Consider the following 12,181-nt stretch of genomic DNA (forward strand, 5'->3'; position numbering starts at 1 on the left):
TCATGAATTCCTATGAGACACGAAAATATCAATGAACAGGCGCACACCAGCAAGAAGATTAACCAACATAATGGAAAAATGTTGAATAGAACATTTTGCAACTCTTAAAGGTCAAAGGCTGAAGATGGAAGAGGCAGAAAAAACTATGTGGAATTTGCCAGATAGTGAAGATACCCTAGAGTATAGAAGGAGTCCTTGTAAAACCAAAACAAAAATCAAACATCATAAAAAGCGTGTCGAATACAGTATATTCCCGAAAAGTTTTTTTTTTTTACTTACTATTAAGATTTATTTAAATAAAAAAAAATATTTGGGGGAATATAGTATAACCCCGGGATACGGTAACCGCAAGATACGTTTTTTTTCAGATTACGATGTTTTAGGATACGGTACTATTTATAATATTGTTTGGTTATATACATGTGTATTATATAGTGTACTGTATTTTGTTACTAATTTTTAATGCCGTATCCAGGGGTTCTACTGTATTCTGTATTGGATACATTTTTATGATGTTTGGTTTTAATTTGACAGACCCACAGCAAGCGTCGGGGGAACTTTTCTTGAATTTAACTTAACCCTCGGAAGACTTATTAAAACCTGGGAAAAGACTTGGAAAAATTGGAATTAAACGGAAGATTGACACCATAAAAAAACACAACTCTGATGAAAACAGTTAAACATTAAAAGAAAACAACGTCGAAGGCAGAAACCAACTCATTAACTAACGAGATAGTGTAGACCAATCACAGATAAACGGAAAACAGTAATAAAATACCACTAGGTACATTTAAATAGTAATAGTCATGTTGAAAATGGATGGACAAATTTAGGTGTCAGAGATTGCACAGGGCGATAGCGCATGGATATCGCGTGGCTTCATCGAATTCCCTTATAAACAATTTTTGTCGCAAAGAGAATGACAATATTAGTAAAAAAAAAAGTATCAGAAAAAGAAAAATTCAAACTTTTAATTAAATTCTACAACAGATTTTTTTTAAAGTTTTAATATTCAATGTTTGAAATATTTCTGCCTTAGTAACTTTGTTTATACTAACATTTGTTTGAATTTAATTGTTAACTTATTGTTCGTTATTCAGTAAAACTAATTCATTGTTCGTTATTCAGTTAAACCAATTTATTGTTCGTTTTTCAGTTAGAGTAACTTATTGTTCGTTTTTCAGTTAAACTAATTTATTGTTCGTATTTCAGTTAAACTAATTTATTGTTCATTTTTCAGTTTTGATTTTTAAAATATTGTTTTTTTGATTTTCAAAATATTTATTGTTCATTTTTATTTATTTCTATTGAATAAACTTCAGTTTCATACAAGTCAAATTGTATTCCTTTTCTTTTAAAACTTTTTAACAACTTTCCTCCCTTTCAATTCGTTTTTTATTATTAATATTTTTATTATTAATATTGGATGAGTTTCAGTACAAAGTATCATGTTTATCTTTTTTTTAATCCAATTTTGAAGTTTTCTAACGCTTTCTGTAAAAAAATGTCTGCTCATCATCGACAGTCGGTGTTCCACTTATCTTGCTTGCTAGGACCTATGACGATGACATCATTTTTCAGCTAACAGGCTATCTATGACGATGGTCACGGTCATACACGTAAGTTACGTGCTGCTACTGCTGCTGAATAAATTGCTATTTATGAACTAGCCAACAATTGTTGGCGTGTTGTATATCCAGCTTTAATTTCAGGGAGAATCCACTCCTAAGACGATCGTGGACAGACGGCCTAAGTCATTGAGGATTGCTACGGTGGAACGTGGGAGACACTAGGTATGTGTTTGTACGTCCGCCGATTTCATTTTGGAGGCATTCAGACATCCCGTCAAAGGTGAGCTCTAAATGCAGCAGGTATAAAAAATGAATTGAAAAATGAAACTGCGTCACTAACGTGAGTTTAACCGGCTTCCATGGAAGTTCCATGGGAAAACGTAATTCAAAAGCGATCCCCAGTCGCATGTATATCCCCGTTCGGGGAGATGACCATGTTATGATTTTGCAACTCTTGCAGGGTGGTGTCGACCTCCCCCTACATACAGCGCCTGGTATTCCCAAATTGGTCACCCATCTAGTATTCCACAATTGGTCACCCATTTGACACTAGCCAGGCTCAACGTTGCTTAATTTCGGTGATCTAGCGACAACTAGTGTGTCAACGTGGTTATACCATGTATAACAGGTGTAAGGACCATTATAAACATAAAACGCACATTTCACAAAATCAAAGGAACTGAAACTACTAAAGTAGATAACATGACCCCCCCCCCTAATACCTACATACATATATGTGATCGCATCGGCATCTGCTGATGCCAGAAAATAGAGACTCATTATAACCAGTACTGTTTATCATAGGCCCGGTGTCTCTCAATAATATACTCAAGAAATATAATGCCGAGGACAAGTTTGCAAACATAGAACAAAGGATAGTCTATCTTATGTATATGGACGATTTGAAACAAAAAAAACAAAAAAAAAAAATGGAAAATTTGATACGCACTACCGGAGATCTTCAGCTAGGATATTTAAATGAAGTTCAGAGTGGAAAAGTATGCAATGTTTGAAATGAAAAATGAAAAATTCAAAACTGGAGACATTTGAGGGTATGAAACTACTTAGCCGACAGGAGATGAAAACACTTGGCGAACATAGTATCTAAAAATAATTGGGAGTTCTGAAATAAAACACCATTAAATAAATAGAAATAAAATAGATTGGAAAAGACTACCTAAGACGAACAAGGAAACTCTTAGAAATATAATTATATAATAAAAATCTAATAAAAATAATGTCACTTGGGTAGTATCACTAGTAAGATATTCTGGTTCATTCATAGGTTTTCATAAAAGAAGAACCTGAGCATCTTGATCAGAAAACTAGGAAAGTAGTGACCATGCACAATGTACTACACCCGGGATTTATCTGTAAAAGAGAGAAAGGGGAAGAAAATGTGAATCGTTAAGGAGAATAGAGAGATCGAAAATTTAGATTTTTATTGAAGGGGCACTTAAAGTATTGGAATTATTTCAACTTTCAAATTATAAAGAAATCAATGGAAAACGACTGTTGCAAGAATGCAAAGTGTTTTCCAACGATTAAAGATAGAAGTAGAGAGTACCAGAAGGCTGGGGAGATTTGTTGTCACTCAGACTCTAGAGAAACACCGTCTGTTGTTGGCAGTGAGCCATACTTGATAGTGAGAACCCCGAGTAAATAAAAAAAAAGATGATCATACTGAAAATATGTTTAGGTAAGACGAAGGAGAAAGTGAAAGGGAAAAGAAAGCAAAACAAAGGAATAAATGGTGGCAGGAGGATATAACGGATTAAGAAAATGGGATTTCTTTCTCGAGCTTCATCGTGTTAAAAAAAGATTTAATCACCTCATGACAAGGTATATCCACACGCATTGCAAACGTTATGAATATTTCAGGCATTCCAATAATCATAGGATCTACTGACCCCATCAAAAAGAATTTTAAAAATTACCCGGCCAGTATACCCTGTGAACCAAGAGCAAGAGTGATACAAACAATTACATTACAGGGACGCTTATTGTCCTAAAAAGATCTCTCGGTTGGGGTATTTGAAATAGTGGATGATTGTCTGGCATGTATCGGGTTGGAACGAAAGTTTTGTCATTTTTGTTTTAGGTTCAATGAAACAACAACAACAACAACAACAACAACAACAACAACAACAACAATAATAATGATAAATAATAATAATAATAATAATAATAATAATAATAATAATAATAAAAATAATGTCATATACGGCATAATCACGTTGACGCACAGGTTCTCGTTAGATCACCGAAATTAAGCAGCATAGAACCCGGTCAGTACCAGATAGGTGACCATTTGGGAATACCAGGCGCTTTATGTGGGAGGACCTCGCCCCTCGCCCCCCGGCAAGAACTGCAAACAACTAACGTTGTAATTTTCCCTGAAAAAGATATACATGCATCTAGGGACCGCTTCTGAATTTGATAATTCCTTGATACTTCCTCCTTAGGAAGAAGCCTGTTCAACTTGCCCAGAGTAAATGCCGCACATACATACACATACACACACAAACCAACAATACATCAGATATATCTAATTGTTAATAGAATTACCATTTTGGTCTGTAATCGATCTCGTCGAACTGATTAACTTTGCTCGTTTCTGGCTTGTGTTTAATAGTGACTAGCAGGGCGACCCGACGTTGCTCAGGATTTAAAGAGGATTAACAAATGTTCCAAACTTCTAATACTTTTATTGTCATCGAAATCGGTAAAATCGCCCGTTCGTCAATCAAATCAATTGATTGCCTGTTCTAGTCAGGAATTCACCGCTGTGCACCGGGATGAATCTTCACATGCCTCTCTGCAGCGATTTAGTCTACAATTCATTGTAGTCTACATTGCACTGTAGAGAATCTACTGTTGATTTTATGAAATTATTTTTGATTTTATATAATAACATAAATTAAGTTTAAAATGCAAAAATCAAGTATAATGGTCCAATTACACTCTAAACAGAAGCGTTCATTTTGAACACGCCTCTGCCTTGTCAAAGAACCTACTGTTGATTTTATAGGACGAATCATTCTGCTTGTGTGGTGATAAAATTCCTTGAATGCAATTATGTTGGTAGGCGGCATAAAAGTGTTACGTGGACTGTTTCTTCTTTAGTAAGATGTCTTTGATTATCGATTTTTATACTTATCAGAGGTATTCCGATACAACACCTATCTAAAAACACTCTCAGGCACATAAGGTGTATGTGTGTGAAATTAAAAAAAAAATCGGCCCAGCCGTTTTGGAGCCTATAGGGAACGAACTCACACATATGCACACGTACAAAGTGCCTTTTATATATAAGGAGATAGATAGATAGATAGATAGATAGATATTAGGTACGTTGTTCATCATGCTTGAGTTCACGAAATAATTTTTGTCATTCAGCTTATTTGTTTTTCTTATATCGGTGGTTTCCTGCATAACGTTTTTTTTTTTCGATTCTTTCCAATTGAATTATTTGAGGTGTTCAATACGTTATATTTAAGCATAAGCTTTCACCTCGTCCTCTTGTAGTGATTGGTTGCGTCAACGTTTTGTTACCATTATATCATTTGACAAAGTCCTATTTCGTATTATTCGGACTACTGTTCTCATAGCGAGTGTTTTTTTTTTTCACAACGTTTCGGTCGATGCAACATCCGACCTTCTTTAGGTGTATTTTGTCGAATTCGGGAATCTTTCTGTCAGACTTGAAAATTTTTCTGGCGAACTCGGGAATCTATCCGAAATTTCGAATAGATCCCTTTATTTAACCCACGAGGCTAGCAAAAGCCTGGTAGGTGGGACCTTCTAGAGTCGAAAAATAAAATGAAAAATGAAAATACCCGACAGAATGGCAGCGTCTCCGTCAGACTGGTTGTCAAGGACGAATCCGCGACTAGTTTGATTGCCATAAGAAACTCTGTTCATGGAAGTTTCGTTTGATTTTAAGCACATAGAGAAAGAAAAAGGAGTTCTGTACAGTGTTCGTAGAAAGACGGTGTTGCAGAAAAGTTTTCTTGGAGGGGGTAGAACTTGAAGCCCAGTCGAGCACCTACCATAGGACTACCGATAAAGTATTTTATTTGTCTCCTCTTTAGGAGATGAGACACAAGGTAAAGTGAAGATTTGATGAAAGTGTATCTGTGGAATGAATTGGGTTCGAACTTGGCACATCTAGGCTTTTAGTTTTAGTCGTTAACCACTTAGCCACTGTTACTCCGGATACCATGGACATACCAATAGATTAGAGAAATACCAGTAGTTTCTTCCGTGAGAAAAAAATGGCAGGAAAGAAGAGATAACCTCTCACTACATTGTAAGGGGATTTTTTTAAAGAAAAATTCACAGATACTCTACAAATGCATTTATTATTTTTTTTTAATTTTCTTCCTTTGAAGATTGTAATGCTGGGTATGGGGCAGCCAAACCAGCTGCCAACATTGCCTTGCTTTTTATTGAAACCAACCGAGAGCTCTTTTTCGTATCCTCGTTGTTCCCTTAAGTGCAATTGTCTGGATCTCTTTTGCACTTGGTTTACCAGGAATATTAGTTAGGTAGGACTTTAGGTTCTTCTTCATAAGCTCTGTGGCACCTATAATAACTGGTATGATTGATATCTCCCTAAGATTCCAGTTTCTTTTCATATCATACATGAGACATTGATATTTGATCTGTTTCTCCCTTTCAGCTCTGTTCAAACCTCCATCATTAGGGAAACTCACTTCAACCAAAGTTGCAACTCTCTCTGACTTATTCCATATAACTATGTCAGGTTTCACAGCAGCATTTTCAAGATAGGTGGCTGTAGGAATTACATGCTCGTAATGTATGGTATATAAGTCATTTCCAACTGTTATTTCAGGTTGATGTTCCCAGGATTTGCTGCTACATTGGATATATACTTTTTTACAGATGGTCCAGTGGATGTACTTACATACTCCATCATGTCTCGTTGTGTAGTAGCCATCACGTAAAAGAACCTTGCAACTTGATATTAGATGACTCACACTTTCCAATTCCGTACGGCAGAATCTACATTTGTTCTTATTAGTAAGACTGGCCATCTTCTTGAGCAGCCATTATGATCATTGAGCAGCTATTTAGTTATGGAGTTTATTGTGTTGTAAAATACATGTTTAAAAAACTATTTTGTACACAGGTCTGCCATTAATGAAAGTTTTTCAGTAGCATCAAATTAGAAAAGAACGTCGTGTATTAATGTAGACTAGGAGGACCCGTGAAAATTCCACGGAGTGAAGAAGTAAATTAAAGATTATCGCTTACAATGTGATTTTATTATTTGTATTAAATCATTGTTATGGAGTTAAATCGTAATAAACGAAGGAACACAGGATTTGTAGGAACGAAACATGTATTCACATATATTACAGGCAAAGTCAAGTTGAGAATACCATTGCTCAACGGTAGGACGTTTTCTTGGTCGCGTCCAATCTCAGACTACCAGGCACCGGTCTCGCTACGGGAAGTGACGTCACCAAAGGAAGTGACGTCATGAGAGAGTCCATTAATCCACCCTCCCAAACTTTTTGTTCGTAAAAGCTGTAATTACCTTTCTATTAGGGTTTACCATCAATGGCTCGGTAACCTTTCTCTTACGGAATGACCGCCATAGATCAAGTGTTGGCTGAGGAGGTTCAAGATCAAAAGTTTCGAAGACAATGTCTATCGGCTTATCTTCCAATGGCGGACTGTTTCTGGTTTCAACTAATCGACATCTTCTTAGTTGTTTCTGGTGACGTTTGTGGGTATATTTTGGTCCTTGAATGATACATACCATGTCACCGACTCTCTTAGTAATTGTACTCACTTCCCAGAATGATGTGTTGTTTTTATAACTTTTGAAAAACACTCTTTCACCTGGTATGAAACGTTTATGGTACATAAGTGGTCACTAGTGGCCTTGAATGTTTGGGTAAGAGCTTGGCAAAAACGGGTCTCACTTTCCGCGCAAACATCGTTTCTGCAGGTGAGACCGCTGTTGTTGTGTTCGTGTTAGGTGTAATCCTATACACGTGTAGAAATTGTTGAAGTACTTCATCTATTGGGGTCCCTTCAGCCTTCTCCAGTGCTCTTTTAAGAGTGTCCACAAAGCGTTCCGCTTGCCCTTCGATCTCAGATGGTATTGGGAAGTGGTGATGTGATTAATTTGGAACATATCACAAAAAATTTTGAACTCAGCAGACGTAAACTGGTTTCGATTATCACGTAGGATGCAATCGACTATACCGAAACGTGCGAACAGTTCATGTAAGAAATTCATAGTCGTTCCAGTTGTCGGCCTTCTGCACCTGAATACCTCAGGCCACTTGATGAAGCTATTGACTACGATTAAGTAGTAATTGTTCTCGAGCGGACCCGCAAAATCGATGTGCACCCTAGACCAAGGCTGGTCAGTCTTTGTAAACGTAATCGGTGGTGATTTAGCCGCAAGGACAGAGCCTGTGCACGAGTCTATCTTCTGCTTGATATCCTTGTCTATATAAGGCCAGTAGACATAACTTCTCATCAAACTCTTCATATGATTTTTCCCAGGATGTCCTGTGTGAAAATCCCGTGACATTTAGGAATCACCACTCTTTCACCATATAGTAAAACCTCATTGCAAAGCGAAAATACTTCCAGAACGTCGCCCTTTGTGGCCATCTTGTTTTTTATGTCACTGATGAAGTCATCCTTGCTGCTCCCCTTTTAATCTCCGGTAGAAACACCAGGAGTTCTCTGATTGTGTTGTCCATCATCGTTTTTATCTCTCCGCCCGTCCGAAGAGTGACAATGATGGAATCTTCAAACGGATCCCTTTTCAATGGTATCAGCCGAGATAGGTTATCCGCATGGCTACTTTGTTTCGAAGACAAGTACTCCAGGGTGAAATCATAATGTACCCCATCTGAACAGTCTATTAGCCGTATATGTCGGTAAGCATTTTTTGGAACCAAAATTCGTAAGCAACGGCTTATGAACCGTCTGCAATGTAAATCTTCTGCCGTGTAAATATCTATTAAACTTTGTAACAGCGAATATAATACTCAAGTCTTCTTTTTCAATTTGAGAGTACCGTCTTTCGGCCGTTAGTAGCGTTCTTGATGCATGTGCGATCGGTTTTCTGGTACCGTCAGGCATTAAATGAGCTTGCGTCACACGCTACTATTATTCTCAACCTTGGATCATAGCGTGTTAAAAAAGATCTGAAATCAACATCTCTTTGATCTTCTCAAACGCCGTCTGACATCCAGTCATGCTTTCTCTTTCTTCAGCAGTTCATTTAGTGGGACGCGCAAATCATGCATATTCTTGATGAAGACTTGGTAGAAATTAACCAGCCCCAGAAAGCTTTGTATTGATTGCACGTTATTGAGAGCCGGCATGTTCTTTATTGCTTCCGCCCTCTCAGGATCGGGATGTCTACCATATTCATCAATAATGTGACCTAAGTAACGCATTTCCTTCATCAGAAAGTCACACTTTGCTTCTTTTACTTTCAAATCGAAACTTTGAATTCTTTCAAAAACTACATGCATGTGTTTTCGGTGCTCATCTGTGGATTTACTGGCTATGACAATATCACCCAAGTAGGCGCAAGCGAAATCGAGGCAACCCACCATGGTGTCCATGACCTGCTGGAAAATCGCAGGTGCGACCTTGACTCTGAAAGCTAACCTTTCAAACTTGTAGAGTCCCCTGTGTGTATTTATACAGAGGAGTTTTGAACATTCCACCTCGACGTGGATCTTCAAATATGCGTCGCTCAAATCTACCTTAGAAAATACTTTACCACCGTTTAATTTGTTGAATATCTCCGTTGGTGTGAGGAGTGGATAGTGAAAATCTTTGAGGGCTGCATTCAGACCCGTGGAGAAATCCGCACATACACGAATCTGGTTTGTTTTCTTGGTCACATATACGGTAGGGACTGCCCAATCACTGCTGCTTACTTTCGATAGTATTCCGGCCTCTTCTAGCCAATCCAATTTCTTGTCAATTTTCTCTATTGTAGCGAATGGGACGTTTCGTTTCTTATTGAAAACAGGCATAGTGTTTTCTTTTAGTTCGAATCTTGCTATAGCCTTTGTACATTTTTCATAGTCCTGGTGAGAATACTTCTGGAAATTCTCTTTTAACTCGTCTTTCAGTAGTTGCTCCTCCGTAAACGAGTCTTCTACCCTATGACAGAATTTATTCATAGGTTGGTCCGTTAATTCGAATCGCTCCATCCAATCTGTACCGAAGAGGTTTTCGGATGTCCTATGTACATACACTTTCACTTTTTTAGTAACACCATTTAAGGTCACCGGAAATGTGAGCACTCTCTCAAATTCCACTTTATCGCCTGTCACAGCTCGAGCTGATTTGTTCGTCTTCCGCATGGTTGGTTTCCTTAGCCTTTTCCATGTCTTAAGGTTAATGATGGACAGGTCTGATCCGGAATCCAATTGTAGATGCACAGTTTTATTTGAGATGTTAACTGTGACGTATTTCAGCTGGTTCTTATCCGAATCGAAGTCGAATCTAGTCTATCGGACGCTATTCTTGACCTTATTCTTCCTGCACTTGGTCGCTTTGTGGCCCTTCCTGCCACATTCGTTTCAGTACTTCTGTTGGTAAAAACATTGACTCAACCAATGTTTTCCGCCGCAGCGAGCGATAACACCCGCTTGTAGGAGATCCGGGTCTTGTGACTGGGTAGTACTTATTAGGTGTAGCCTGAATTTTCTTACTTCCAGCTTTGCTTTTTCGAGCTGAGTATTTTTTTGATCTGAAGGTCGCCCTTCTAATGACTGTTGTGCCTAACTCCTCGACGCGTTTCCAGTTGTTCCTTACACTGACTACCCGTTGACAATCCTCGGCCAACTTCTGGAGGGTGAGGCCCTGTTCGCTCTCAAGTCTAGAGAGAACACGTTGTCTAATCTCAGCGTTTTTGGATGAGACTAGACCCTATGCAAAAATTAAATGCTTGAAGTCATCTGCTGATAAGTCAGATAGACGGAAATCATGTGTGCGCATGGATGCGAAGGTTAGGTAATCGTCGTCGTCGCTTTTTTGCAGGAGCGTAGAATTCGGGCTGAACAGTTCGGATAAAAGTTTGACCGCTTCAGAGAATTCAAATTCACTCGACTTCCTGGGGAGAATATAATCCACAAACTTGCTATGTTCTGTGGTCCCTAATTTCCTCAAAAGTAGTCGAACTTTCTTAGCGTTGCTCCACTCTTGACAATCCACGATGAATAGATCCTCATATCTCCGATAGAAAGCATCAAATGTCCCATCCAACTCCGGTTGGTAGTTGAACGTTTCTATAGCATTCCATAATGTACTTTGGGGCAAAGCAAAACTGTCGTCCCTGTGTTCCGTTCTATTGAATATTTTTAACAATAGCTCTTCTTGTCTCTGTTGTTGAAGTAGCATTTTCTCCTCCAACGCTTGTTGCCTTTCTTGAAATTGTAACTGGAACTGTTTATCACGTTCTTTTATATTTTCCTCAGCCTTCTGCTGCTGGGCCATTTGAGCTTTGATTAGCTGTATTAATACTGTTTCAATGGATGTTCCAAAAGCACGAAAACATTTTTTTCCGTTTTTGACTGGATAAGAGAGATAAAATAATAATAATAATAATAATAATAATAATAATAATAATAATAATAATAATAATAATAAAACACAGAAAATGTCCTTTCCTTGAGTGTGTGCGTATAAAGTAATGTATCCCTTACTTCTTGGTAAAAACCTTTGAGATAACCCAATATGAGAGTGGATAAAAAAAATGCTTACTTGCGAAACAAACACACAAAAAAAATAATGTGATACCATATAGTGGCAAAAGAATAAAAATAATTGTGGAATTGTCTGGCAGTTAACCAAAATGGCTATTTTTTATGTGTGTGTGTGTGGGGGGTGAGTTGTTCACCCGTGGCAGAAAAAAAAAGTTTTCACTTTAGAACCGACAGTTAAAGATAGAAAATTTCAGAAAATTCCGCTCAATGAAAAAAATCATTTTTCTTTTAGTACAAGTAAAACGAACAGAGAAAAAAAAAAGAAACATTTCTCTCTCATTAAAATATGCATAAGTTAGCAGAAAAAACAAAGGCAAAAGAAACTTTTCACTTCATTTGAAAAGAAAAAATGTTCAAATTTTCATACTCCTAAACAGTCGACATTTTATGATAGAATTGTTCACGTAGGGAAAATTAGGTCAGCGTGTTTCTCTTTTTTTCTTTCTTCTTTCAACAAGCCAACAAATTTATTTTTTAAGCATTACAAAAAATGCGTTTAGCACAGTTTTTTTTTTCAATTTAAATATAGAGACAAAAAGAGTAACTTACAATTTCTTCGATAACTTTGCCATGTGTTCGTTTCTTTCTTTTTTATTTTGTTTTTAGGACATAATTGCCAGTCGACTTCTTCGCTTTTAATCCGTCATTCTTTTGAAGTCAATTAGAATTTTTTTTCATTTTTGTGGAATTAACCCGTGTGAAAGTCGAACCCTTTTCGCCAGTTGTTATGGGGTTAAATGGTAATAAACGAAGGAAAACAGGATTTTTAGGAACGAAACATGTATTCACATATATTACAAGCAAAGTCAAGTTGAGAATACCATT

The sequence above is a fragment of the Euprymna scolopes genome, chromosome 14, assembly GCF_053919585.1.
Source record: "Euprymna scolopes isolate OS-2025 chromosome 14, ASM5391958v1, whole genome shotgun sequence".
Lineage (NCBI taxonomy): Eukaryota > Metazoa > Mollusca > Cephalopoda > Sepiida > Sepiolidae > Euprymna > Euprymna scolopes.